At 30.5% G+C, this 26,049-nt stretch overlaps 1 protein-coding gene across 1 annotated transcript in view; it reads left to right on the top strand.

Annotated features, from left to right (window-relative positions):
- Positions 1-2,681: 2,681 nt before the first annotated feature.
- LOC119602600 (putative glutamate synthase [NADPH]) overlaps positions 2,682-26,049 on the top strand; it is a 58,763-nt gene continuing 35,395 nt past the window's right edge. The window contains exon 1 of the mRNA XM_037954195.1: positions 2,682-2,959. The gene's annotated coding sequence lies outside the window, so the exon portion shown is untranslated. The remainder of the gene's footprint in view (positions 2,960-26,049) is intronic.

Genomic DNA, 26,049 nt, shown 5'->3' with positions numbered 1-26,049 from the left:
GTCAGAACCGCAAAAGCGCCATCTGGTGGCTAATATATGAAATTGATGAATTTCCGGTTTGTATAGCTACTAAAACGTTATTAATTAAATTTCCGGTTAATTGTTCTCAAAAATAATAAAAACGAACATGATTTTTCGAAATTTTGAAACATTCGTTCAAAAGTTTGTTTAAAAATTGTTCATGTATACATACATATATTCCGATTTACACAACAAAACTTTTTTAATCTACAAAGAAGAATTACAAAAACAGATTATAGATGTTTTAAGGGGAGTGCTGTTCTTACGAATTTGAGTGCAAAGAACAATGTTTCTTCTAAAGCAAACAAGGAGAAACTTCTTGATAAAGAGGCGTCAAGAAGGAGCTGTACGAATTGTTATAGTATAATAAAGGCTCCTAGTTTTGATGGCACTACAACATCTAATGTGTTTAAGTTCCAGTTTGATACAGTTGCCTCAATTATGCATTAAAAAGGCAGTCTTGGAGATTTTAAATAACAAACGAAATAGAGCCAAAACATGATGTTATAACTGGGAAAACGAACCAGGTCTGATGTATCACCGGGAGAAAACCAGCAGGCGAATCATCCATTATCAAAAGAGCCACCTATGAAACGAATTAGCTATGCTGTACTTAATCTGGCCTCCACATCCGACAACACAACAATCTCTTAATGGTTGTGGATGCATCAACGGTCGGAAGCACAGGGGAGTTGCAATCTATCTCAGATACGATTTGGTAAGGAAAACGATTGAACCATTATGCTTTGTAGGCCTGCGGATCACTTCTGGAGAGCCCGCCACAGTCCATGACAAAGTATGTTTATGTGAAATTAACAATCGAAAAATTAGCGTCAATTATTTATATGTTGTTGCCGATATTGTGGACGAAGTAATTAGATTAGTCATGGTATTATTTTGCATATGGGACGAAAAGTTATGATTTGGCGAAATACATTTTAACGTTGGATATACAAAAAAGGCCCAAGTAAGAAATCTAATTGAAGTAGAACTTCTAAAGTAGCCACCGCCATCGTCAGAGGTTTTGGTGTGGGTCAATGAAGATTGTCATGTATATTCCGGAAACTTCTATCTGTTAAAATAACATTTGGTATGGCAACATTAAGTATGAGTACAGGCACAGGGTGGTCATTATAAAAAATAGAGCTTTCATAACTGTGTCGATTAGACGAAGCTAGCTGTATCTGAAAGGTGTAGCTAGAATGTCCTAGAAATATCTAAAAGATGACGCTTAGATATAAATAGCGCCGTCAAGAACCGAAATGAGTCAGTCTGTTGTAAAACTTCGTTGAGGTAAGTTAATTAACTCAATTGTGCTTTCGTGTATTGAAGATAAATAGACCGTCTAACAGTTTACCTTATAAGTTGTAGGGTGACCGATTAATCGGCATTTACAATAAACCGGTTTTCGAACAGTTGACATTTGAAAAAAACATTGATATCTTTGGTCTTTATACTCTACACCACTATAGTAGGGAGTGTATTAGTAATATTGCTCCTATAACCACCTTAAAGTATACCAATCGGCTCAAAATCACTTTCTGAGTCTATTAAGCTATGTCCGTCCGTCTGTCTGTGTGTCAATGTTCATTTTCATTTGTTCATTTCGGCTAGCCCCCATACAACCGTACCGCCCAAATAGGAGTTTTGAGTTTATTTATATGTTAAATGTTGTGGAATCTATACAAAAATCGGCAAATCTTGTTTTTATATAAGTTTAAATGAAATTGCCGATTTTTTTTAATGATTGGGCCTCATTTGATCTTAGGCCCCAGTACAAAGTACTTGAAGGTTGAAAATTCACCTTTAAACACTAGTATCGCGATGAAATTCTGCATAAATTATTATGCGAATAGGACCATATTTAACTTTGCACCCTCTTTCAGAAAATCACGTTTTTGGCATCAAATATTTCGGAATTAAGGTAAAATGCTTTATTATTAGAAAAATAATCCACATTTTCATATGGTCGGTCATGCCCGATTATACATTCTTACTTGTTTTCAAATTCAGAAAAAAAACTGTTAAACGTTTTTCCATTATTGGCAAAATTATTGCCTTGATAGTTTCATGTTTTAGGTTAAAATATCTCGAAGAAGAAAGGAGATAAAATTGAGGTTAAACCTAGACACCTTGGACTTATAAATGACGCAACAAATTGTATGAATTAAAATGTCTTTGCGCTGTTATACCGTCTCAATCAAGATTTTTCGATTTTAAGGACACTATGGAGAAATTGTAAGGCCAGGTTCAGATTCAGTGCAGCTCAATCCTTTTGGATTATTGGGCTGTTTTATTAAAAGAACAAGAAGCTTTTAGTTTTTATATTTTATTAAATGTGGTCAGTATCTAAATGAAATACTACATGTTCTACCTAAATAAAAAAATCTATAACTATAAATTCAAATACCTACCTTAAGTACAACAACAAAAACTTGCTTGCTGCACCACTATTTATAAAAACAACATGCGAATGCAAAAATAATAATAACAAAAAGTTTACCCCGAAACCATTGAATTCCTACACATGAAACAAAACACCCCAAATTGTGAAATTCTGCCCGCAAATGAGAGCAAGAAACGGCGCAACTGGTAACGCTGTTTGCGCAATTGTCTGGAGTGCACTTTTCCCATAAAGAGCTTCGAATATTCACTCAGTTTTGTTCGGTCTTCTGAAGGAATCAGTCGTTTAAAACGGTTTCCATCCTCAAAGCTTAATACAAATATATTTTTGTTACTGTCAACTGTGAATAGTGAATTTTCTAAAAAAGGAAAAAAAATCTTTTACTTATACACAAAAAATCCAAGTCCATATAAAGAAGTTGTTGAAAAAAAAAGTGTTAGAAAAAGTTAATTAAAGTGTGGAAAAACAGCTAAAGTTGGTAAAAATCTAGAAGATTTTTTGTGTTAAACTGGAAAAGACTAATCCATAAAAAAAGTAATACAATTAATTTAAGCTTTTTTGTAATTTTATGGTTAATAAATGTTTTAAATGCTTTTTTTTTGTGCCTGCTATAATGGTATAGAGAATTTTCTAAACTTTTTTTTTGTTGAGACAACAAAAATTTAATTAGAAATTGGCAAATTATAGTTATTTGCCGTAATAAATTTATAGCATATTTTGTTTATTTAAAAAATTAATTTATTATTTGTGTAGACAAAATAAATTTTCCACTACCGCTATTAAATGTCGTCGTTTTAATCAGGAATCCCTTTGCTGGGGGTATTTTTTCTTCTTTCGTTGGCTGCTGCTGCCTGCTTAAAAATCGATAAATTGTTTCCACACTTTTTGTTGTTGTTGTTCTTATATGTTTTTTCGTTCTCCACCACTTCTGTTCGTGTTCTACTATTGTTGTTGGTAACTTTAGAGATACGACATACATTCGCACATTAATACGATGAAATTAAATAGTAGTGCCATCTCTGTGCATTAAAATACAACAAAAATAACAAAATTACTTGCGTACAACAAACAAACATACATTTTTGCGTACATACTAACACATAAACACGAATATTTAACCACCACCATACATACCGCTATGAGAGAAACTTATAAACAAAATTCTTGTACATTGTAAATGGGGGAAGGACAACCAACCATGTGTTCGAAGCAAAAAGAGTTGGGGTACGTTTTTTTTTGTGTGTATTTTTTGAATAAAAGCTAAATATCATAAAAACGTGCTTTTCATTGTTTGTAACTGATAAATTAGGCAATGGATGGGGAAAGGTTCAAAGGCTCCAAATATTTGACAATAAAATTATGTAAATTTTGTTTTCCTGTTTAGTTAAGGACATAAGATTTGGAAATGTTATCAATTTATCTTTTTGTAATATACATAAGTCTTTGTTTTAGAGTAAAAAATTCAAAGAACATTATGAAATTATTATATAATATTCAGGAAATTCTGAATTATTGAGAGAATACATTATATCAAAAAGTTATATGAAAAAAAATTTAATTTAATTTGGACCCTAGAATGTCTCCGTCGCATCAGGTTTCGAGATAAAGTTTGAAGAAACTTAGGTCTTGCTTAATTCGACAAAATATTGGAATGAACATATTTACATTTTTCAGACGATAGAACAAATTTTAAGAAAAAATGTGAAAAGTTCTCAAATATAGCGAAAGAGGGGTTTCAAACTGAATTGATTCAGTGGATTTTGTGCCTGATTTACTAATTGTATATTCCCCGTCGTCCAATGTCCGAAAGTGTGCGACTTCATACCAAAATATCAACAACTCAAGCGTTAGAGACTAGATTTTGCTCATTTTATGGGCTGAAATGACAGATAAATATTAACTGGGATAATAAAATTTTAACCCAGAGCTGCGCTAAATCCAAATCTGCCCTCAGAAATTCTCCAACACACAAGGTTTTTCGAGATATTGTGTCCTAAATATGGAAAAAACTCATTTCGCCATATTTGACACGTTATAACAGAGCAAAGATTTATAAAATTGTTTAAGTCATATGAAAGTCAAATCTGTTGACTTTAAAAGAATGTTTTAACCTTTGTTATATCTTCTTCGAGATATATTAACCTACAGCTTGGGTTATGATATCTCGAAAAAGGGAGCAGATACAACAGAGGTTAAACCTTTATTTCAAAGTCGATAGATTAAACTTTAGGATGATATCACGTACTTTGTAAATAACGTCCTAAAAAACGAGAGTTTTCAAACTTTAGACAGAGATTCGGTTTAACGTAGTTTAAACCTATAGAAATAATTTTACGACATCCATGAGAAATGTATATAGACCAATATCAAAGACCATACTTTTGAGCAGTTCGAGGGAACAGTCCCGAACTAGCTATTTAATCTATCCTTAGACACACACTTTACTAGCTGTTGTAACATGTGCTTGTTCTAGGAGGATGTCAATCGCCACTTCATATATAACAAAAAGACAGTTGGAAAGCTAGTCCAAAGTAGTCAATTCGTGACAATGAACTTTTTTCGCTTAGCTATATTTAAAGTCTCCATATTAGTTGGGTACTATAAAGTAACTACTGTCTACGCTATCGCTTACAAAAGGGACATTAAAGTGACGTCTTCACTTTAGTTTACTCTTTGTAAAAACGAATTAGAGCTAAGCGTTAGAGAAAATTTCTGTCATTTTCAGATGCATTGATTCTTTATCGAAATTCCACAGTTGGACTTCACTTTTTTGCGTCATTTTAAACACACGCCTAAGTCGATAAGTCATTTAACAAACAGAGTCGCAGTATCATATTATTAATTTAGATTATCTGTCTATAATGTAGTGTCCATTTTGTAAGCAAGAGCTTAGGCTATATTTTGAGTTTCTATATTACTTGGGTACAGTAAAGTGACTATTGTCTCCGCTCACGCTTACAAAAGGGACATTAAAGTGACGACTGTCTTTACTCTAGTTTACTCTTTGTAGAGGCGAATTAGAGCTAAACAGGTGCTTAGACGTTAGAGAAAATTTCTGTCATTTCGCGGATGCATTGACTCTTTATCGAAATACTAGGTATTGAAAATTTGCATTTAATAAAATTTGAAAAATTCCACAATTGGGCTTCACTTTTTCGCGTCATTTTAAACACACGCCTAAGTCGATAAGTCATTTAGCAAACAGAGTCACAGTATCATATTAGTCATTTAGATTAACTATCTATATAGGTAAAGTCAGTAAAATTTTTATCAGTCTACATGCTACGTAAATGCAAAAAATTTCTAATTTTTCCACTTGCAATTTTGACAAAAACACGCCTTATGAGAAGTTATTTGAGTAGTTTGAAATTGCTATCACAACTAAGATATTTAATGCAAATAATTTTAGAAGAATTGAAAAGAATTGCTGCATAAAATTAATTCAATACCATTTTCATTTTATTAATTTAGAAATGAATAGAAATTTGTTTATTGTCTAGTATTAGTTTATTTTTTTTAATAATAGGAAAATAACAGTTATTTTGACAATTTGTTAATTTATTTAATTGATTTGTTTTCGTGTGATAATAAATAAGAATTTGAATACACATGTTCGATTATTCAATTAAATTTTATATTTAATTTAACAAACGTATCCTCTGCATGTTTCCTAGAGGTCATTTAAATAGAATGAAGTTTAGTTTAATACATAATTAAAATCATGTGAATTTTATTTTGTGGAAATTACAATGGGATTGGACAACTAGATGGATCAATTAAACCATATAGTAGCTGGTTCACTCCAAAGTTTTCTTCAGGATATCTGATACATTTAAAAATTAGGTAAAATAATTGTATCTGGTAAAGCGTATGATTAGAGTTTTTTGGTTCGAAACGATTTTAACCTATTTTCAAACTTTAAATGGATAAGAACCTAACGTTTCTATCTTTGAAAGTTGTGATATAATGCATCTTTTAGTAAACAGAAGTGGCACTATGGGATGAACGATGACCAAGGTTATAAATGCAAATTGAATCCTATACCAGTTTATTACTTGCATACTGTATTAAAGTATTTTTTCAGAATAAACTTTTGACAATATAGCGCAGCTGTTACACCCATGATTAGGATTCATTCCCACTCATTTGCAAAATATAAGTTTATAGCACGTTTATTACTGATTTTTTACTTTTTTATACTCGGTCATCATAGTATTCAATGTGCATCAGACATGGATAACTGAGATTTTGAAATGGCACAGAACTCAATTTAAATGGTACTTTTTAAAAGATTGAAAGTACTAAATTATTTTTAACAATTATTCACATATAACGAACGAAGCGTAAATGTATTTCAGATTAAAACTTATACGATCTTTTTCCCGATTCAAAACAGAATTGGAGTTTAAAAAGGAATCCCAACTTGTGCTAGGTTCAGTCATCAATTCTTTTTAATTTTTATTTTGCTAAATTTTCGGCGCATCCTGAAGGAGTATCGCATATGCAAAGAGAGAGGTTATATCGGAAATATAATAGAAATATTCCTAAAAATAACGATACGCAGTTGAGGTAGGTAGGTAGGTCGATAGGAGGATGTATACTACATCAAATCCAAAGAAATACACCTAGGCCACTATCGGGCCTGTTGTGCGCTCCTTATCATGAAAAAAGGGGGGAACTGAATGAATTATTTTTCAGTGTTCATAAACTCAGTTTCCTGAACGTAATTCCTAAGAATCTTCCAATCAGTGTTAGTCAGGAATGTTATTTCCGGAATAACATCACTTCCAAGGTACTTGGATCTAACTTCGACGAATGCCTAGCAGTGGCAAAGAAAATGCTCCAGAGTTTCACTGTCCTCTTCACATGCTCTACATTCGTCTGAATCCGCACGTCCAATTTTGCATAGATGTGCTCGTAATCCTGTGTGTCCACTCAGAATACGTACCATCATACTAACTTCAGACTTGCTCATTTTGAGAAGATTTTTCGTCTTGCTGGTAATGACAAAATAAAAATTCGAGCGTTTCACTGCCCTCTACATTCGCCTGAATCCGATCGTCTAATACTAACCACGGACTTATTCCTATGGTGTAGAACCATGTGTTTTATTTTAATGAAATCTTTATTAACAACCGAGCGCACACAGCCATATATGTTCGTTTCAAATTCAGTCCTCGTTGCGTCGAACGGTTTTGCATCAATCAGGTTAACTTCCTCGAGTTTGCCTCCATTTAAAGAAAGAACATTCGCTCTTTCGCTGACGATTATTCTCGAGAGGTCTGGTACTCATATTCAGTTACGACTCTCTTATACAGTTATGGCTCTCTTATAGTCCAATACGGTCTTACATTTAACCTTATCAGCTGATATCGCCATAATTGGCTTCTAGCTGCCAGAAAATATGTATATTAAACCAGAAGAATCTGAATAAACAAAAATACTGGTACAATTACAAACGCAAAAGTACAATTTTCAATATTATTTATTACAATTAGTACTTTTTTATTTCGCATCTCTGTTGCAAAGTTTATATGAACCCATGTAGGTAAAACTTTTTTTTGTTTATTTTCAAGTTAGGGTTTTTTATTTGTTAAACTTCGCTATTTGTGTTGTTGTTGTTTTGTTAAAGTACTCTTTATTTAAAAAAAAATTAAATACACAAAAAAATTGGCGTACGTGAGTGTTAAAATACAAAAAAAATCTACTCTTAAAAGAGTCCACATTTAATGTATGAGTATTTTATTTTTCTCAAACCCCTCCCCACCCCTTTTTATAGAAATACATATAATTTAGACTTGTTGTAGCCGCTCTGCTACCTACCTACCATTCGTTGTTTTTGTATTTTTGCCGGTTCAAGCAGAAAATTGTATTTCAAAATGCGATTTTTCTCTACGACTATTTGTCAATTACTCGTAAAATAGCAAAAAATTATAAATAATAAAAAAAACTAAATTATAGCTTAAAGTAAACAAATAAAATAATAATTTGAAAAACAAATCTGGAACAACATTAGAGCAATACTTTCTAAAAGGTCAGTTCAAGGTTATTTAATGCTACTTGCTGCTGCTTAAAAGTTAAATCTTTAATTGAACTGTTGTGTTTTTTTACTATTTGTTAGATACAATTTATGATTTGACTTTTTTGTTGTCTATATTATGGCACATGATTCCTTATTAAATAAAATTTCCAAAAACAAAAGTAATAAAGTCATAATGATATAAAAATATAAATCAAACACACGCGTTCTGTTAAACTTTAATACTTGTTAGTAGACCCATTGACGGCTGTTGTTTTGGTGCTTTTTTATAACTGTCATAAACATATATTTGGCATTTGACATCCTTACACACTTACATATGCTTGATACCAGATTATAGCACAACCTTAAAGGATGTATTATTAGCTAAACTGGGAGTTGCTTGTTCTTTTTATTGCCACTTGCGTTTGAAATATCCTTAATTTATTTCCACAACTATAAATCTGTGTTTGATTTTACTTCTGTAGAAATAAATTAAAATAAATTAGTTCTAAGAATTTTTGTATTAAGTAGTAGTAAAGTAGCAAAAGAAAGACAAATTTTTTCAGAGAAAAAAAAGGCATTTTCTGTGAAAACTTGTGTTTCTAGTAAATAATTTTGAACTCAAAACTTTTCTGAAAACGTTGAGTGAAAGTCGAATGAGTAAGTGGTTCTGTGCTTACGATTCTTGCAAGAAAATCATCGATAAATGATGGTGTCTTAAGCTATGTAAAGACGGTTGTCAGATCTTACAATGTTGTCAGATCTGGCAATGTATTGACAATAAACATTTTAAGCAACAGTTAAATTGTCAGTTCAGACGATTGAAAGAAAACCTTTTAACACATTTATTAGTCAACAAAAATTGTCAGTTCACACTGTTGTCAGATTATTGTATGTCAAAAGTTGCCAGATCCGCGGTTTGACATTGCCTGTTTCTTTTAATGCACCATTTTAATGATGTCATTGTCAGATGCATAAAAATCGGACATGTGACAATAACGATTATCTTACAATGATCTGGCAACGTAATGTGTTTACATAATTTTCAGATGTCTGACAATATTAATGTATAATTTACTGACAAATCTTTGTCTGACAATGTTGTAAGAAATAAATTGTAACACGCTTGTTTTACATTATACACTTGACCTATATTGATCATAACATGTGGTGAAAATTAAATTTCATATGTCCTTTTTGAACAACACGGTCGTTAGACATTTTCTGACAACATTGTAAGATCCGACAACCCTGTATAAATTACATTACACACTAGATCTATACTGATAATATGATCGGGTGAAAATCAAATTACATATGTTCTTTTTGAACTTACATAAATAATCAGGCGCACTTAAAAATGAACGCATCGGTCATGGCACCAAAAAGCAACTAAACCTTCGATAGGATCTTATGGTAGTAAATCATCAGGTTATCTAATGCCTGTTCTGATATTTCTGCCATCGATAAGGTTGCGAGAAAAATCACAACACAAAATCTCAAGACGTAGACTTTTAACGCTCTTGTAGAGCGATGGCTGAGATCTGTTATTAAGGAGTCTATCCAAATTTGCAAAAAGTGACAGTTGTTTCTCTCTGGAAAATTCATTTAAAGGGTGTCACAATGACCAAAATGGCATACGAGTGTTTTCGGATTGTATGTTGTATGGAATCCCCTAACGAATCCTAAATAATTCAACGGCCTTTACTTTCTGTATATATGCATTTGTGATCGATTTTTTGTAAGATAAGGTTCCTTCGGGATTTTCTCTCCGGTGCTGTTGCTATCCAACAGATGTCACTGGGTGATGTGAGAGAACAGCTTATGATGAATTCCTGAACCCGTTGAGTATCTCTTATTATTCGCGTAGTAGGGCGCCAGTATAGGTTAGGGAATTCGCCTGTTGACACTTGGTAGTTGCCTGTCATTCCGTAGATCGTTCTTGGTGAACGATCGGGAAAGACTCCTCTGCCCGACAGGAGATTAGTACGGATTTAGTAGACCTTTTACTTCAGAGAAGTTCTCGCTGCTGTTGCCATCTCAACAGGATTCATATTGTTTCATGATACGCAACTTATGGTTGAGGCCCTCCACTCAACTTGTCGGGGTAATTGTTGGGTTCGAATTGTTTTTGCGAATTCCTACATCGCTTGTCACATTATCTGACATACAGAGGGATTCTGATTTATTGGCTTGGTTTTTCGGTCTACCAAATCTATGTGTTGTTGCCGAATCAGCAGGGCCATCTCAGTAGTGTGGTTGCGCGGGCTTTAATGCAATCTTTCATGACATCTAAAGGGTGGTCACCTTCTGATACATCGGAAGATTGATTTCACCTGATGTTGGGGGTTGTCTCCCCTTCTATTGACTTTAAACCAGTGATTGTTTTTTCCTTGTCGTAGTTTGCATCGCATATGACAATATTAGATCCTGTTGGTACGTCTCTAATGTCATGTCCGAAACATAGTGGCTCCAAAAGGTGCGTTGTTGAGATTTGTGGGAACCCCTCTCTATTGATCAAACTGGAAATTGTCTCCTCCTTGTAGGGATATGCATTGGGGTGTCACGCTGCAAGTCCCAGCACTTTAGCTGTTCTTTATTAAGCCAGCAGGAATGAAGCGGAGGTTGAGATACCATTTTCTCAAATTTTGGCTTGACGTTTGTTTTAAGGAAATTGATTCAATAAAAAGGGTCATAGGTCTGCCTATGTAAGATTAATCATTGCAGAATGAAAATTGGACCCGATACGGACTTACATAAATAATCGTCCTACTACTTATGGAAATTATTTTATACTTTATTGATTTTAATATCATGTATTGTGCACTTGTTTTTTATAAAGTATTTCCTTTGACGTAAATAATGCATTCACGTAGTCAAGAGCAAAAATCCTTTTAATATTTTCTGGCAACTCGGTACTCACACTCTCTTTCGCAAGAGCAACAAAAAATTAACTTCCGTATTTTATTTTAAAAAAATCCTCCCACACAGAAATGAGAAATGTAGTATGTATCTGAGTGTATGTGAAAATAAAGGAAGAATTAATGTCCTTATTTAGCAAAAGAGAGCAAAATACATGGTGGGTGTAGTAGATTTACTACATACTATTTTACATATTTATACAAATATACTATATATTTTTATATAAAAACACTATTCATTATACAAAGATTGTTTTTGTTCTTTGATTTTTTGATTATTTTATATTATAACGACATTATATACTACTGATTTTGTGTAATATAATAAGTTTATTTATTAGATATACACTGTTATACACACACTTTTTATATGTATGTACTTATGTATACATATATATTTTTAAAAGTATCTAAGTATGTTTGTTTTTTTCTATTATATACAGCATGTTTAGATCCTTATGTAGTGATTCAAGTGATGGTCTCTACGTTAATGTTACATAATCTCTACTTTTGTGATTTCCATTCAGTTTGGTTGCCTTTTGCGGTTGTTGTTCAAATACTTGATTTCCCCCCAGAGTGTGATTGACATTTAAGTATGTTATTTTTTTGGTTGTTTGCAGTTAGTTAATCTCATTCTAAAACGATTTATTATTTTATTTTCAAGAGTTTTTAACTAAATAGCCATCTAAAGATTAAGGACAATTAGGACTTATTGTATTGGAAAACAATTAAAATTTTTGATTTAATTTAAGGTCAAAGATTTATAAAATTATAGGAAAATGTATTCATCTTTGGGATGTTTTAAAGGTTATATATCAGTCTGGAAATCGCCTGTTAGATTTGGAACAATTTGTCATTTTACTGAGATAATGGTCTTAGGAATTACATATATTTGTAGTTCCTAAGACCATTACAGATGCTCAAGCTCGTTTAAGAGCGAGCGCGAGCATCTTTATTATCGATGAACACAGACATATCTAATCAAATTGTCATTCTGCAATGATTAATCCCACATAGGGAGACCTAGAACCTAAAGTTTATTATACAGTAATACTCCACCTGTATTAATTCATCGCCTAGTCAATATATTGAAGACAACTCCATACAATAGTCTAAAAACTAGACCATTGATTAGTCAATAGAGTAGCCCATGAATTTGCCAAGAACCTAGTTAATAGACCAGTAGAGTTAATAGATAAGTCATTAGACTAGTCCTTAGTTAATGGACTAGTTCATAAGAGGTCTACTCTTAACAATTACGAATTTGTCAAATATAATTGCTGAGACCGTGAAAAGAGTAGAGCATAAATTGGAAATCTAGCCGACGAATTTTAGACCAATGGACTAGCTCCGTTTCTTCAGATAAATAGAGTTGTCAATGAGTACTATACAAAAGTTATATATTTTTTAACTTAAGAATGAGTTGAAAATTCGTTTTGGAATTTAAAAGTAATTATTGCTTTTAGATAAAATTCTTATCTAGTTCTTATCTTTTTATAACTTCAATTAACAAGAATTTGCAACAATTTTCAAAAACTACTAGGGGAATATGAGATTTCAAATAGCCATTGAATTGCAGTATAAGCGAACGTTGGAAAAATTATACTTATAGCAAATATTATTATGTATATTTTATTTTATAAATAGCAACATTCCGATATCATTCATCCAATCATCTAGTATACATGTGACTGACGTAAAGAGGAAAATACACAATTGAAAGAATTTTCTATCTGCATTTGTGGCGACAGCACAATACAGAGCAAATTTCCAGTGTTTTAAGTGGGTTTTTTTTTTCAATGCGTGATAAAAATCACGTCGGTTTTTTTACTAAACGGTCCTAAAATTCAAACATTTTACGATAATGTTCTTTTATTTTTAAAGTTTTAAGTAAATTTGGATAGGTTTTTATCTTACACTAGGTCCGGGGTCGTTAACCCAAATTTTTCGCTATAATTTTAATAAAAAGATAGACTACTTTATCTTTTTATTAAAATTTTTATAAAATAATACACTTTTCAAAATTATTCTCTAAAATGGAAGGAGGAATTTCTGAAAATTCTTCTATAAAAAATAAATTTCCGAAAAATTTTCTATAAAAAGAAAAATTTTTGTAAATTGTCTATAAAAAGAAAAATTTCCGAAAATTGTCTATAAAAAGAAAAATTTCCGAAAATTTTCTATAAAAAGAGAAATTTTTCGAAAATTTTCTATAAAAAGTGAAATTTTTCTATAAAAAGATAAATTTTTCGAAAATTTTCTATAAAAAGACAAATTTTTCGAAAATGTTCTACAAAAAGCGAAATTTTCCAAATATTTTTCCAATTTTCCAAATTCCAATTTCCAAATATTCTATGAAAAGAAAAAATTTCCGAATATTTTCTATAAAAAGAGAAAATTTCCGAAAATTTTCTATAAAAAGAGAAAATTTCCGAAAATTTTCTATAAAAAGAGAAAATTTCCGAAAAATTTTCTATAAAAGGTTAGTTTTTTCCGGAAAATTTCTTTAAAAAGAGCAATTTTCCCAATATTTTCTATAAAAAGAGAAATTTTCTATAAAAAGGAAAATTTCGGAAAAATTCAAAAAAAGATAAATTTCCGAAAAATGTTCTAAAAGAAATTTTTCTAATAAAAAGAAAAATTTCCGAAAAATTTTCTAAAAAAAGATAAATTTCTGAAAAATTTTCTAAAAAAAAGAGAAATTTCCTAAAATTTTTCTATAAAAAGAGAAATTTTCGAAAAATTTCTATTAAAAGAGAAATTTCCGAAAAATTTCTATAAAAAGAGAAATTTTCCGAAAATTTTCTATAAAAAAGAGAAATTTCCAAAACTTTTCTATAAAAAGAGAAACTTCCGAAACATTTTCCACAATTTTCCGAAAAAAAGAGAAATTTTCAAACAATTTCTATAAGAGAAATTTCCGAACAATTTCTATAAAAAGAGAAATTTATGAAAAATTTCTATAAAAAGAGAAATTCTCCGAAAATCTTCTATAAAAAGAGAAAATTTCCGAAAATTTTCTATAAAAAAGAGGAATTTCCAAAAATTTTCTATAAAAAGAGAAATTTCCGAAACTATTCTATAAAAAGTGCAATTTTACGAAAAATTCTCTATAAAAGGAGATTTTTCCGAAAAATTTGTTTAAAAAGAGCAATTTTCCCAATATTTTCTATAAAAAGAGATATTTTCGAAAATTTTCTAAAGAGAAAAAGAGAAATTTCGGAAAAATTAAAAAAAAAGAAAATTTTCGAAAAATGTTCTAAAAAAAAGATAAATTTCCGAAAAATTTAAAAAAAAAAAAATTCAAAAATTTTTCTATAAAAGAGAAATTTTCAAAAAATTTTCTATAAAAAAATAAATTCCCGAAAAAATTTCTATAAAAAGAGAAATTTTTCGAAAATTTCCTTTTAACAGAGATATTTCCGAAAAGTTTCTTTAAACAGATAAATTTTTAAAAATTAATAAAAAAATTCGAAGCTTTTCTATCAAAATTTTCTAAAAAATTAAAATTTTAGAAATTTTTGAAAAAAGAGACTGAAAGTGTTCTATATATATAGTAAAGTTCAAAATTTTCGAACTTTTCTTTAAACAATGAGAATTTTTTTAATTTTCTATAAAAAGAGAAATTTTGAAAATCATTCTTTAAGAAAAATTTTACTTCAGTTTGTATCACATGGAAATATTGGACTTAGACCCATAAAGTAATATATATATATTCGGGGTTCTTTTTAGATTCTTAGACGATCTAGCCATATCCGTTCGTCTGTCTATATGTTATAAGAATGATTGGTTCCGAATGTAAAGTGCTACGAGCTCATTTTTTCATAAATATATTAAGTATGCCGTACATCGGTACATATTTAACCCTAGCCCTGTGTCATTTACCTGTCATAGAGAAAATCATTTTTTTGTCAACAAATCGATAAACTCGATAAACTATTGACCTAAGTCCCCAATAATCGGCCTGATGTTTATATAATAATATTGATATATCATAAAAATAATAAATAAATCTGGTAATAAATGACGAAAGAATGGATCCATAAAGACCTATGTTCATATATAGAATGCGAGTTTTGGTATTTTTTCGAAAAATAAAATGAGTTTTTATAAAAATGAATTAATTTAGAAATAAATTATCAACTGTGCTATAATTCTCTTTCACACTGTTTACAATCTTTAAAAAATATAATTCGAATTATCAAAATGGCTTTTTAAAAAAATTAAATTATTTTTAAATATTTATTGAGTTGTTTCAATGATTTACAATTGTTTATAATTATGTATAAGTATCTACAGATATATTAACAAATATATTTTAAAATAATTTTAAATAAACATTTTTCGGCACAATTTCATGCCCAAAAAAAAATCACAGTCCCTGACCTTTAATTTAAAGAAATTAAAAGTGCTCGAGTAATAAAAGTTCTCTTTAATTTGCTAATAAATAAATATTTTTTATGACATAAATAAGGAAAAGATTTTTATTAGTAATCGAACTTTGTTCTCAATTTTCAATATTAGTAATTGATTCAATATCTTAAATTTTTTTGCAAACAAAAATATAGTCACGTATTGTTGAATTTATAAAATACATATTATTTGTTTTGTTTTTTTGTTGCTTTAATTTATTTTTCTTGTATAAACAATTAATTAAAAATAAACTGTTTTCTGTTTTTTTTTTCTCAAACCCATAAAAACTTGTTGTTGCCCCAATTTTTGTTTTTACCCACTACATCCATACTACAGAAATATCTGCAAATATATGTTTGTGTATAGTTGTTCAATATTTTTTATTTGGAAAAAATCTTTATATTTTTAAGTCTTTTATTTGTAAATATTGCGTGACATTGCCGGCCGGCAAAAATAAAATATTCGTCCATAATAACCGGCCAGCCAGTCAGTTCGTCACTTAATTATTTGTTGGATTTTAAGCATTAAATTATTGTTTTGTTTTATTCTTTTTAAATAGATTTAAGTGGTAAAAGAAAATAATGTTTTTTTTTTCATGTTTTTTTTTACCCCACTATCCGAAAATATGGTGGTATATTGATTTTGTCATTCCGTTTGTAACGCATGGAAATATTGAACTCAGAAATACAGAAATATATTCTGGATACTTTTAAGATCTTAAATTATCTAGCCAAGTCTGCCTGTCTGGATCGAATTGTCTAGTTGGCTGACATTTTTCTCAAACATTCTCTCTATTGATATTGAAAATTGGAAATATCGCTTGACGATTTCCAGTAGCCCCCACACAAGTGATTGTTTGGAATCGTGATCAAATTTTTCAGAAACTAGTTTTATGTATCCAGAAGAATACTGTTAAGTCTGGAGAACATCGGTTCATATTTAATCAAAATGGCTTAAAAATACCAGAATATCAATAATTTATAAGATTCAAAATCTTTTCAAGAGCATCGGTCTATAACTCACATAATTTGTTAAAAGTTATTAAGACAAAATTCGATTATGTGTTTTAGGAAATAAGTCACTCCTTCCAATTTCGTAGAGCTCAGTATACAATAGACCTAAGTCCACATAAATGGGTTTATCCCAGATTTCCGATCTTGTTAATAATACAATTCAGCATAAATCGTTAAACCGCGATAATAAATGACGACAATATGTATCTAAAAAGAGCTAAGTTCATACATAGAACCCCTTTCCGAAATTCCACACATACATATATGTAGACCATTTAGTTGGCATGACGAACCAACGATAGTTCAAAAGTTAATAAAAATGAATACAATTTTTCGAAATTAGTACTTTTGCACTATAATCTCCAATCGCAAAAATATGTTTCTTTTTAGAATGTGGGACATTTTTCAATATGTATTTAAATACCATATCAGACAGTTTATACATATATTGTTTTTGCAAAATTTTATTTCCAGATTTTGCATTTGTATTGTTGTCATTTAAATTTCTTTTGGCTTGCACAATATTAAAAGATATGTATGTTTAAAAATAGCATACAATTGTTATTGATTTTGGCAAAAATACAATTTTTTTGTTTAAAAAAAATGTTTTTTGATTGCACAATGTATAATGTAATTCAGATTGTTCCAGAATTATGCATTTGAGAAAAAATCTTAGAAGTTATACACTTATATTAGTTATACAGTCGAGCATGCTCGATCATATGGTACCATACTTCACAAATAACGCGGTCTACTAGGACCTTTAATTGACCACTCCACTCATCATTTATTGAGTAATTAATAATGTTATGGAACTTATTTATAACGAATTCGAAAAAGTCTTTTTATAGGAGTGTGGATCAATGAAGACCAAACTTTACAGTTTACTGATTAATCATTGAACAATCTTCCAAATGTTAGATGAGTTAAATCTTTCGTTACCACTAAGTCCCGAAAGGCCTGGTAGAGCTTACTATTGCAAGAAAAGTTGATTATGGCTTCAGCCTTAGACTTAATCGGAAAATATATATGTTTACATCTGCCTGGTCCATATTTAATTCTGTCTATTCTTCACATGGACTATACAGTTATCATTTAGGAAATGGGTTCATTCCTATTCTATCCGTCCGTATAACAGCAGATTCCCATGGGTTTTTTTTCTACTAATGTTCCACTGGTCAAGATTATTTATCTGGAATCAAAGTCTCGCAATTTCCGACAATTTTTGTCTTTGGTATTCTAAAATTATATCCTTTATACACTGATAATGTAATCTATATCCGCTTTTGATTAATACCTTTAGAGATATGAGGCACAAATTTGAGCATATACTTTAGGTAGTTCTGCTACATAGTGCCCAACATCGGTGTACTTTGTTGGCAAGGAGTACGCATAGATTTTTAACCGTGTATGTCAAAAATATCGTGAACAAAGGTTCAGTATAGTTGAGAATTGGCGTCTTCGCTGTTTTGGCATTCAGTCCTCTTAGTGTCGCTCAGTTGAAAGCCGTGTTAAGGGTGCCCTCGGTCCTTCCAAATTGTCATCGTCTAGGCAACAGATTGGTCTAAATTCTTCATCAAGCTGGATGTCCACACTACGCGTTTTCGCATCAAAGCATTGCATGCTTTTCACACCTTCTTTGCATCCTACGCATCAAGTTACATGCAACGCTTCTTAAGCGTCAATTTTTTTCTTTATTTATAAAGAACTTCGCGTTTTTTTTTTAAGTTTTTAATTTTTATTTTCACAATTTAATACCCCGTTCACACGGTGCAATTATTCGTAATTCACGCTCTCATTCATCATTCAACTCCCAATTACGTACTGAATTACATGATGATTCGCCATACAAAATTTCAGTTTGAATTACGTACCAATTACGAATGAATGAGTGTCATCTCTAATTTTTATCGGGTATTTATCATAATCAGCTGTTTGTTTTCGTTGATTAGAGACAAATAAAAAATAAAATTACAAAAACAAAATGCAAATAAATAGAAAATATACAACTTAAATTGTTGAAATAATGTAATGAACGTATTTTTGTATCATACACACACACAAATATTCCAAAAAATTACAAAATAATGAATGAAAAAAAAACAACATGCCGATGAACTGTCAAAACGAATTACGAATGTGTCATAGAAACGGGTTAATTGGCTATTGTCATTCAGAGGCCGAATTAAGTAATTCAACTGCTTCGTGTGAACTTGGTATAACTCGTTTTAGTTTATTAAAATTGATAATACACTTTAAAATAGAAAATAAATTGTCAAAATCAGCTGACATGTTCGTTTGCCGCTTATGACGCTTAGAAAATTAGAAAGTAGATCTACTTTAAGCATTCTACGCGTCAAGGCATCCTACGCTTTTGTGCTTGTAACTTGTAGTACATAACAACATTGATTCTACTTTTTTGAAAGCCTAGAAACATCCTTGGCAGTTATGTATATCGTACACCTCTCAGCTTATCCATATATTGCTTAGGATGTCGTTGATTCAATTACGAAGCGCCCAGTCAACCGGGAGCTGTTATAAGATCTCTGTTAACAAATGCTATATACTACACCTTGTAGTAAATTATAAAAATTCACTGCCCTAGGAAATATACTAAAATAAGTTATTTCCGTAACATTCCAAAAATATTTATTATTATTATTATTATCTTTTTAATTTATTATACCTACACCTGAAAATTTTAAAGTTTAAATTTTTAAAATAAAATTTCAAACGACAATACCTATTTGCATTTTTAATTTCAAAAAGCTCTAAATATTTATATTTGAAAATAATTATTTGGCGCCTGAAACGAAACGATAAGACTTCATGAGGGGTATCAGTAACGAGTGTTTTTCTTGATTTATTTTTTTTTTTTCTGTTAATGAACATTATTGTTATTTTTTCGCAATTTATACGATTAAATTATATAAATAAATAAAAAGCATTTTTTTTTTTTGGTTACGACAACATTCCCTTTTGATCTTGTATAAATTATAAATATATATGTATGTAGTATGTACTATATGCAAATAGAAAAAAAGAATCATCACTGTATGAAACGATGTAAAACCGTAAAATTGCGTTTCCAGAATATAAACTGGAAGAGATTTATTCAATTATTCTGTTTTTGGGAATTTAATACAAACCCACTTAAATCTTTTAAACTAGACGGATTAAATTTGCTAATTAGACAAAATTTTAACTTTAATATAAGTGTGTACTCTAGATATAGAAAACTTTTATTTTTTCGTAACTCAGTTCCTATTCAGTTCTTCTTTTAATCTAATAATTAGGAGAAATAACCTTTAGAAAGGTTAAATTTTTGTTCATGATAATAAACAAAATGTTATTGCTCTCGACAAAAGAAAACAATCATGATTAAATTCCTATTTGTCTAATGATTTGCATTTCTATAATTTCGTGAAACTCACCATTCGTTTTTAATAAATTCGATTAAATATCGCACAGTTAAGAATCGTACTTTTTGCATCTTCTGATTCATATTTCTTAGCAATATTTAATTTTGACTTTATAAGATAATAAAAATGTACACTGGTACACATTAGAAGTTGGAATTGGCAATTAAAAACCTATTAATAAACAGCTTAAGTAGTTAATCTAAAAATAATTTTTATCTAATCCCCTTTCATGTTCTTAAGTATAAATTTATACTTCGCAGTGTTATTATACAAAACAACAGAAAACGTCACTGTTTGCTATCAAAACAATGCATGTTTTATGAAAAAGAAGACAACTTTAAGTGTAATATGAAAAATAACAAAAATTTTGTGGTTTGAAACATAGAGAAACATATAGAGAGGAAACCTGTCAAAATTTTTTTGAAAACATAGTTCACAGTAGGCTGTTCACACATATGGGTACTTAGTATTCAACAGAAGCTCCCACCACTGAACCATTGATCTCTTGTTCGTACAAAGCTCTAATTGTTGTTATGAAGAGCATGTAATTTTTGTATTAATTTATGTATTTTCTGCGTCATTTAATGGAAATGTCCCATGTGGTTATTTCAAGCACTACATGTGGCTATCAAAGTGACATTTTTAAAACATTTATTTTTTTGGAATTTATTTTCTTAAGCTTCATGCGAAAATTTATCAAATGTGAACTATTGATTACAATGGTGAAATGTAGTGAACGTTTAGGCAAAATATCGACTACTTTAGTTACCAGAGGTAACTAATTAGTTGGAAATGCGGTAATATAACTAGTGAAAGGTGCAAATTGGCACTTTTCGTACACAAGGCAATGAAACACACAGACATCCAAACATCCGAAACGAAATACTCAAAAAAACAAAATACACAACGCAATGAATAAGCAGTGTTGTTGTTGCTTATTTATCAAAGCGTGAAAAAAATTGTCTTTTTTATGAAATTTTCAGAGGTTGTCTCGGATTTTCGCTTATATCAACGTTGTTTATGGACGGATTTTGCTGATTTTAAATAGGAAACTTCTCGAAAGCATGTCTGATAGAATTATTGAAGATTTGGATCCCAAAGATATCTGGGGTCTTCAGAAAACTGATTTCAACAGACAGACAGACGGGCATGTCTTAATCGACTCCGCTATCTATAAGGATTCAGATTGCCAACTCAATATATACTTTATAGGGTCGAAAAATTATATTTTGGAAATTACAAACGGAATGACAAACTTATATGTATATACCCTTCTCACGAAGGTGAAGGGTATAATTATCGGTTCAAATAGGCGATCAAATGTATCAGTGTTGTAGAAGTAAAATCACATCGAATTTGTGACAAATTCAATGTAAAATTGAAAATGCACAGTGGCTTTTGCATAAGCTGTTTACACTATTGCATTTCTTGTTGCGCCTCTATTGGGCGCTTAAAGCTGGAGATCCACACCACGCGTTTTACGCAGCTGTCAAAAAAGTAGAATCAATGTCGTTGTGTGCTACAAGTTACTAGGGTTCTATAGTTGAAACGAAAAGTCGACTTTTCGACTTTTTGCATTTAGTTAAAAGTCGACTTTTCGAATTTTTTGCATTTTATGGAAAGTCGATTTTTCGACTTTTTCATTTAATTAAAAGTTGACTTTTAGTATTTTATAAATAGTCGACTTTTCGACTTTTTCCGACTTATAGACTTTCGAGTTTTTCCGACTATTTTAGAGTTTTTGACTTTTTTCAAATTTTGGTCTATTTTTGAAATTTTTCTACTATTTTCGAGTTTTCGACTATCTTCGACTTTTTCCGATTTTTTCGACTTATTTCGACTTTTTCCAACTTTTTCCGACTTTTTTCGACTTTTTACGACTTTTCGACTATTTTCGACTTTTATTTACAAAGTCGACTTTTTTCATAGGCGATAGTCGAGTTATCGACTTTTTTGGAACAATTTTCGATTGTTCGAAAGTTGATTTATAGAACCCTACAAGTTACAAACACAAAAGCGTAGGATGCCTTGACGCGTACAATGCTTAAAGTAGATCTACTTTCTACTTTTTGTAAGCGTCATAAGCGGCGCACGAATATGTCCGCTGATTTTGACAATTTTTATTCTATTTTTAATAGGTATTTATCAATTTTAATAAATTGAAAAAAAAAAAACGCGAAGTTCTTTACAAATAAAGCAAAAAGTTGACGCTTAAAAAGCGTAGCATGTAACTTGATGCGTAGAATGGAATGAAAGTATGAAAAGCTCGAAATGCTTTGTCGCAAAACGCGTAGTGTGGACCTCCAGCTTTGGAGATTAATTTTAAGTACCGGTTCACACAAGGTTTCTTTTTTTAGAAATCTTTTGATTTGTTTCTCTTTCTCTCACACAAAATCAAAAGTTTCCCTGTGTGAACCGGTACTAATTTAATCGGTAATCATTCACCTAAAGATTGGTTCTTAATGAATTCAACGATATTCGTAGATATATCTTATAGACAAGCGGTATTAGAGTATTAGTTTTAGAAATGTGCCATCTTCCGAATCCGTCAAAGCCCAGTGACGGCGACTTAGTAGCTCAAAATAGGTCACTTTCAACATATAAACTTCCTTATTTTTTTGCTAGTCAAACAATTCCCAATCAAACACTAAAAGTTTCAGACCAATATACATACATACATATTTTCTGACTTAAAAAATTAAGCGATTTGCAATTTGAAAAATTTATAAATTTGATCATTTATCATATTTCTGAAAACATATGAATTCTGAGCCAATCATCATCGTTCCTCTTCAAGCCAATTTTGGATATCCTGTTCTAAAGTGAAGCGTATCCTATAGAGAGTGTTCTGCACGGGACGAAACAATAGTTGCTGGAAAGGGCAAGCTTTGGACTATAAGGCGACTGAGGCCAAACTTCCCAACAACTTCATTCTTAATAGTTTTATATTATGCTTTCATGTCTGGCCGCAGATTCTTGACATTTTTCGGCCAATTCTCGCTTCAAACGAATCAGCTGCATTCGGTCCAGGTTCTTTGTGATGGTTTGACCACAATTCAAGCTAATAATAGATAGTACCCTTTTAATACCACCAAATACGGAGCATTATCTTAGCGTTATAGATATTTGTCTTTGTTGTAGATTCGCCTGGTTCGTCGATACCCTTCGGTTTAACTTAATGAATCCAATTTTTATTGCAAGTAATTTATTCCGGTACATACATATGTATGTACGATTAAAATAGTCAGCACGAGTGTCTGGTATATGTATTTTTGTTTTTGTTTTATAAAATTTGTTATACCTACTACTTGTTGTTTTTTTTATGATAAGAAAAGGCATTTTTTATTGTATTTCTTCTCATCTACATCACCAACAACGCTGTCGTCGACAATGCGACGCTTCGTAGTCATGAATATTGAAGTGTATTTGAATGTGAACTTTATTTTGCGGTAATCTAAAATGTGTTTAATGTATTTTTAAGCTATTTCGATTGCATTCGCCTGATAATGAGTAATATGAGTAGTTTGTGACAAGCAACAACAAAAACAACACCTAGAAAATCATATTTTTTATAGAGCCCATAAAAAGTATGATTGAAAATGGAATAAAATAAAACCATAATAATCTCAAAAATCTACTACACAGCTTGATGATATCGCAAAAATTTTCACGGCCCTGGCATGTGATTTCGTTGTGGTCCCACAGGAAATTTAAAGGAAAGGCTTTCATAATTGAAATTAGATAAGTTAAAAACAACTGTAGTGTTGTTGTGTTTTTAAAATAGAAAAAAATTAACACAATTTACAATTATTTATTAAAATTGCTCCAATTTCTTAATCAAAAATTTGTAATGAATCTTTTAGATTCTTCATAAAAAAGTACATACATATATTTCTAGCTGTCTATGACTATGAGTGTATGAGTATGGGCTTGATTGGTTTTATAATTGAGGTAAAATTTTTTTCCATCAGTTACATCAAAATATATTTTATTTAGCGGTTTCCAATGTCATTTTTATTGCGTCTTTATTTAGCAAATCGTTTAAGCGCAAAATAAATTAAATAAAATAGAAACAATGAAAAAAATTACAATTAATTATGTAAGAAACGTTATATATAAGTAAGTATATAGTATATAACGATACTATCAATTATGAGCGTTTTCGAACCTACACCACAATTTGGTGTGGCTAGGGTGTTATTCGACGCTAGACAACAGGAGAGAGCTCTAATTTTCTACTGAATGTTAAATAAATTGTCAGATTTCAATATTCTAATAACCAAAAGACTGTATTTGTTTTACAACTACACCATTTCTAAGAGAAATTGAAAATTATATTAAAATTCCGTACTTTAGTACTTTTTGGTTTCTATGGTCTAGTCTAGCCTAGTCTACAGTCTAGTCTATAGTTTAGTCTATAGTCTCGTCTATAGTCCTGTCTTTAGTCTAGTCTATAGTCTAGTCTATAGTCTAGTCTATAGTCTAGTCTATAGTCTAGTCTATAGTCTAGTCTATAGTCTAGTCTATAGTCTAGTCTATAGTCTAGTCTATAGTCTAGTCTATAGTCTATAATCTAGTCTATAGTCTAGTCTATAATCTAGTCTATAGTCTAGTCTATAGTCTAGTCTATAGTCTAGTCTATAGTCTAGTCTATAGTCTAGTCTATAGTATAGTCTATAGTGTAGTCTATAGTCTAGTCTATAGTATAGTCTAGAGTCTAGTCTATAGTCTAGTCTATAGTCTAGTCTATAGTCTAGTCTATAGTAGTCTAGTCTAGTCTATAGTCTAGTCTATAGTCTAGTCTATAGTCTAGTCTATAGTCTAGTCTATAGTCTAGTCTATAGTCTAGTCTATAGTCTAGTCTATAGTCTAGTCTATAGTCTAGTCTATAGTCTAGTCTATAGTCTAGTCTATAGTCTAGTCTATATTCTAGTATATAGTCTAGACTAAAGTCTAGTCTGTAGTCTAGTCTATAGTCTAGTGTATAGTCTAGTCTATGTTCTAGTCTATAGTCTTGTCTATAGAGTAGTCTATATTTTATTATATAGTCTAGTCTGTAATCTAGTTTATAGTCTAGTCTATAGTCTAGTTTATAGTCTTGTCTATAATCTAGTTTATAGTCTAGTCTGCAGTCTAGACTATTGTATAGTCTAGTCTTTAGTCTTGACTATTGTATAGTCTAAGTAGTCTAGTCTATAAACTTGTCTATAGTCTTGCGGGAACTATTTTAATACTTTAAAACCTAAAAATATAGACTAGACTATAGACTAGAAAAGACTTCGAACTGGTCTATTGAATACTATTTGGACTATTTATCAAAAATTTTCTTTCAGAACTTTGAAAAGTTTTTCCTCGTTAAAAGACGAACAGTTAGTTCTTTTGGCGCGGAATCCAAATGCGTCTTTACAATATGGGTATATATTATTTACTATAGGGTAACTAATAGTTCCACATCAGTGGTTTGTAATTTGTTTAAGGAAGTGTACTGTTATGATTGATTTCAAATCACTTAAATTCTAAAATAAATATTTATTAATTCTCCATTTCATTTTTTTCAACTTAATGAAAAAGCACTTGTGAAGCTTCAAGTGCAACAAATTGATAAGCCTTCAATTTAGAATTAAATATTCCATTACAATAATAAAAAAAATGGCAAAACTGCAACAAAAAATTCGCTTAATTAGCAAAATACTAGCCAAGAGATACGATTTTTGCAAAATGTTTTAAATCGCAGAAAATACTATGAAATGCGAAATAGTTTTATAATTCATTTTTTAAACTAAATTGAATTTCATAATTGACACAATTATTTCAATTTCTTTAAAAAATAAGT

This window comes from Lucilia sericata, unplaced genomic scaffold, assembly GCF_015586225.1.
Source record: "Lucilia sericata isolate MDLA Ls3-8-SP2 unplaced genomic scaffold, ASM1558622v1 Contig000244F_arrow, whole genome shotgun sequence".
Classification (NCBI taxonomy): domain Eukaryota; kingdom Metazoa; phylum Arthropoda; class Insecta; order Diptera; family Calliphoridae; genus Lucilia; species Lucilia sericata.
The sequence above is the reverse complement of the archived record's forward strand: the minus strand, read 5'-3'. Positions and strand labels throughout refer to the sequence as shown.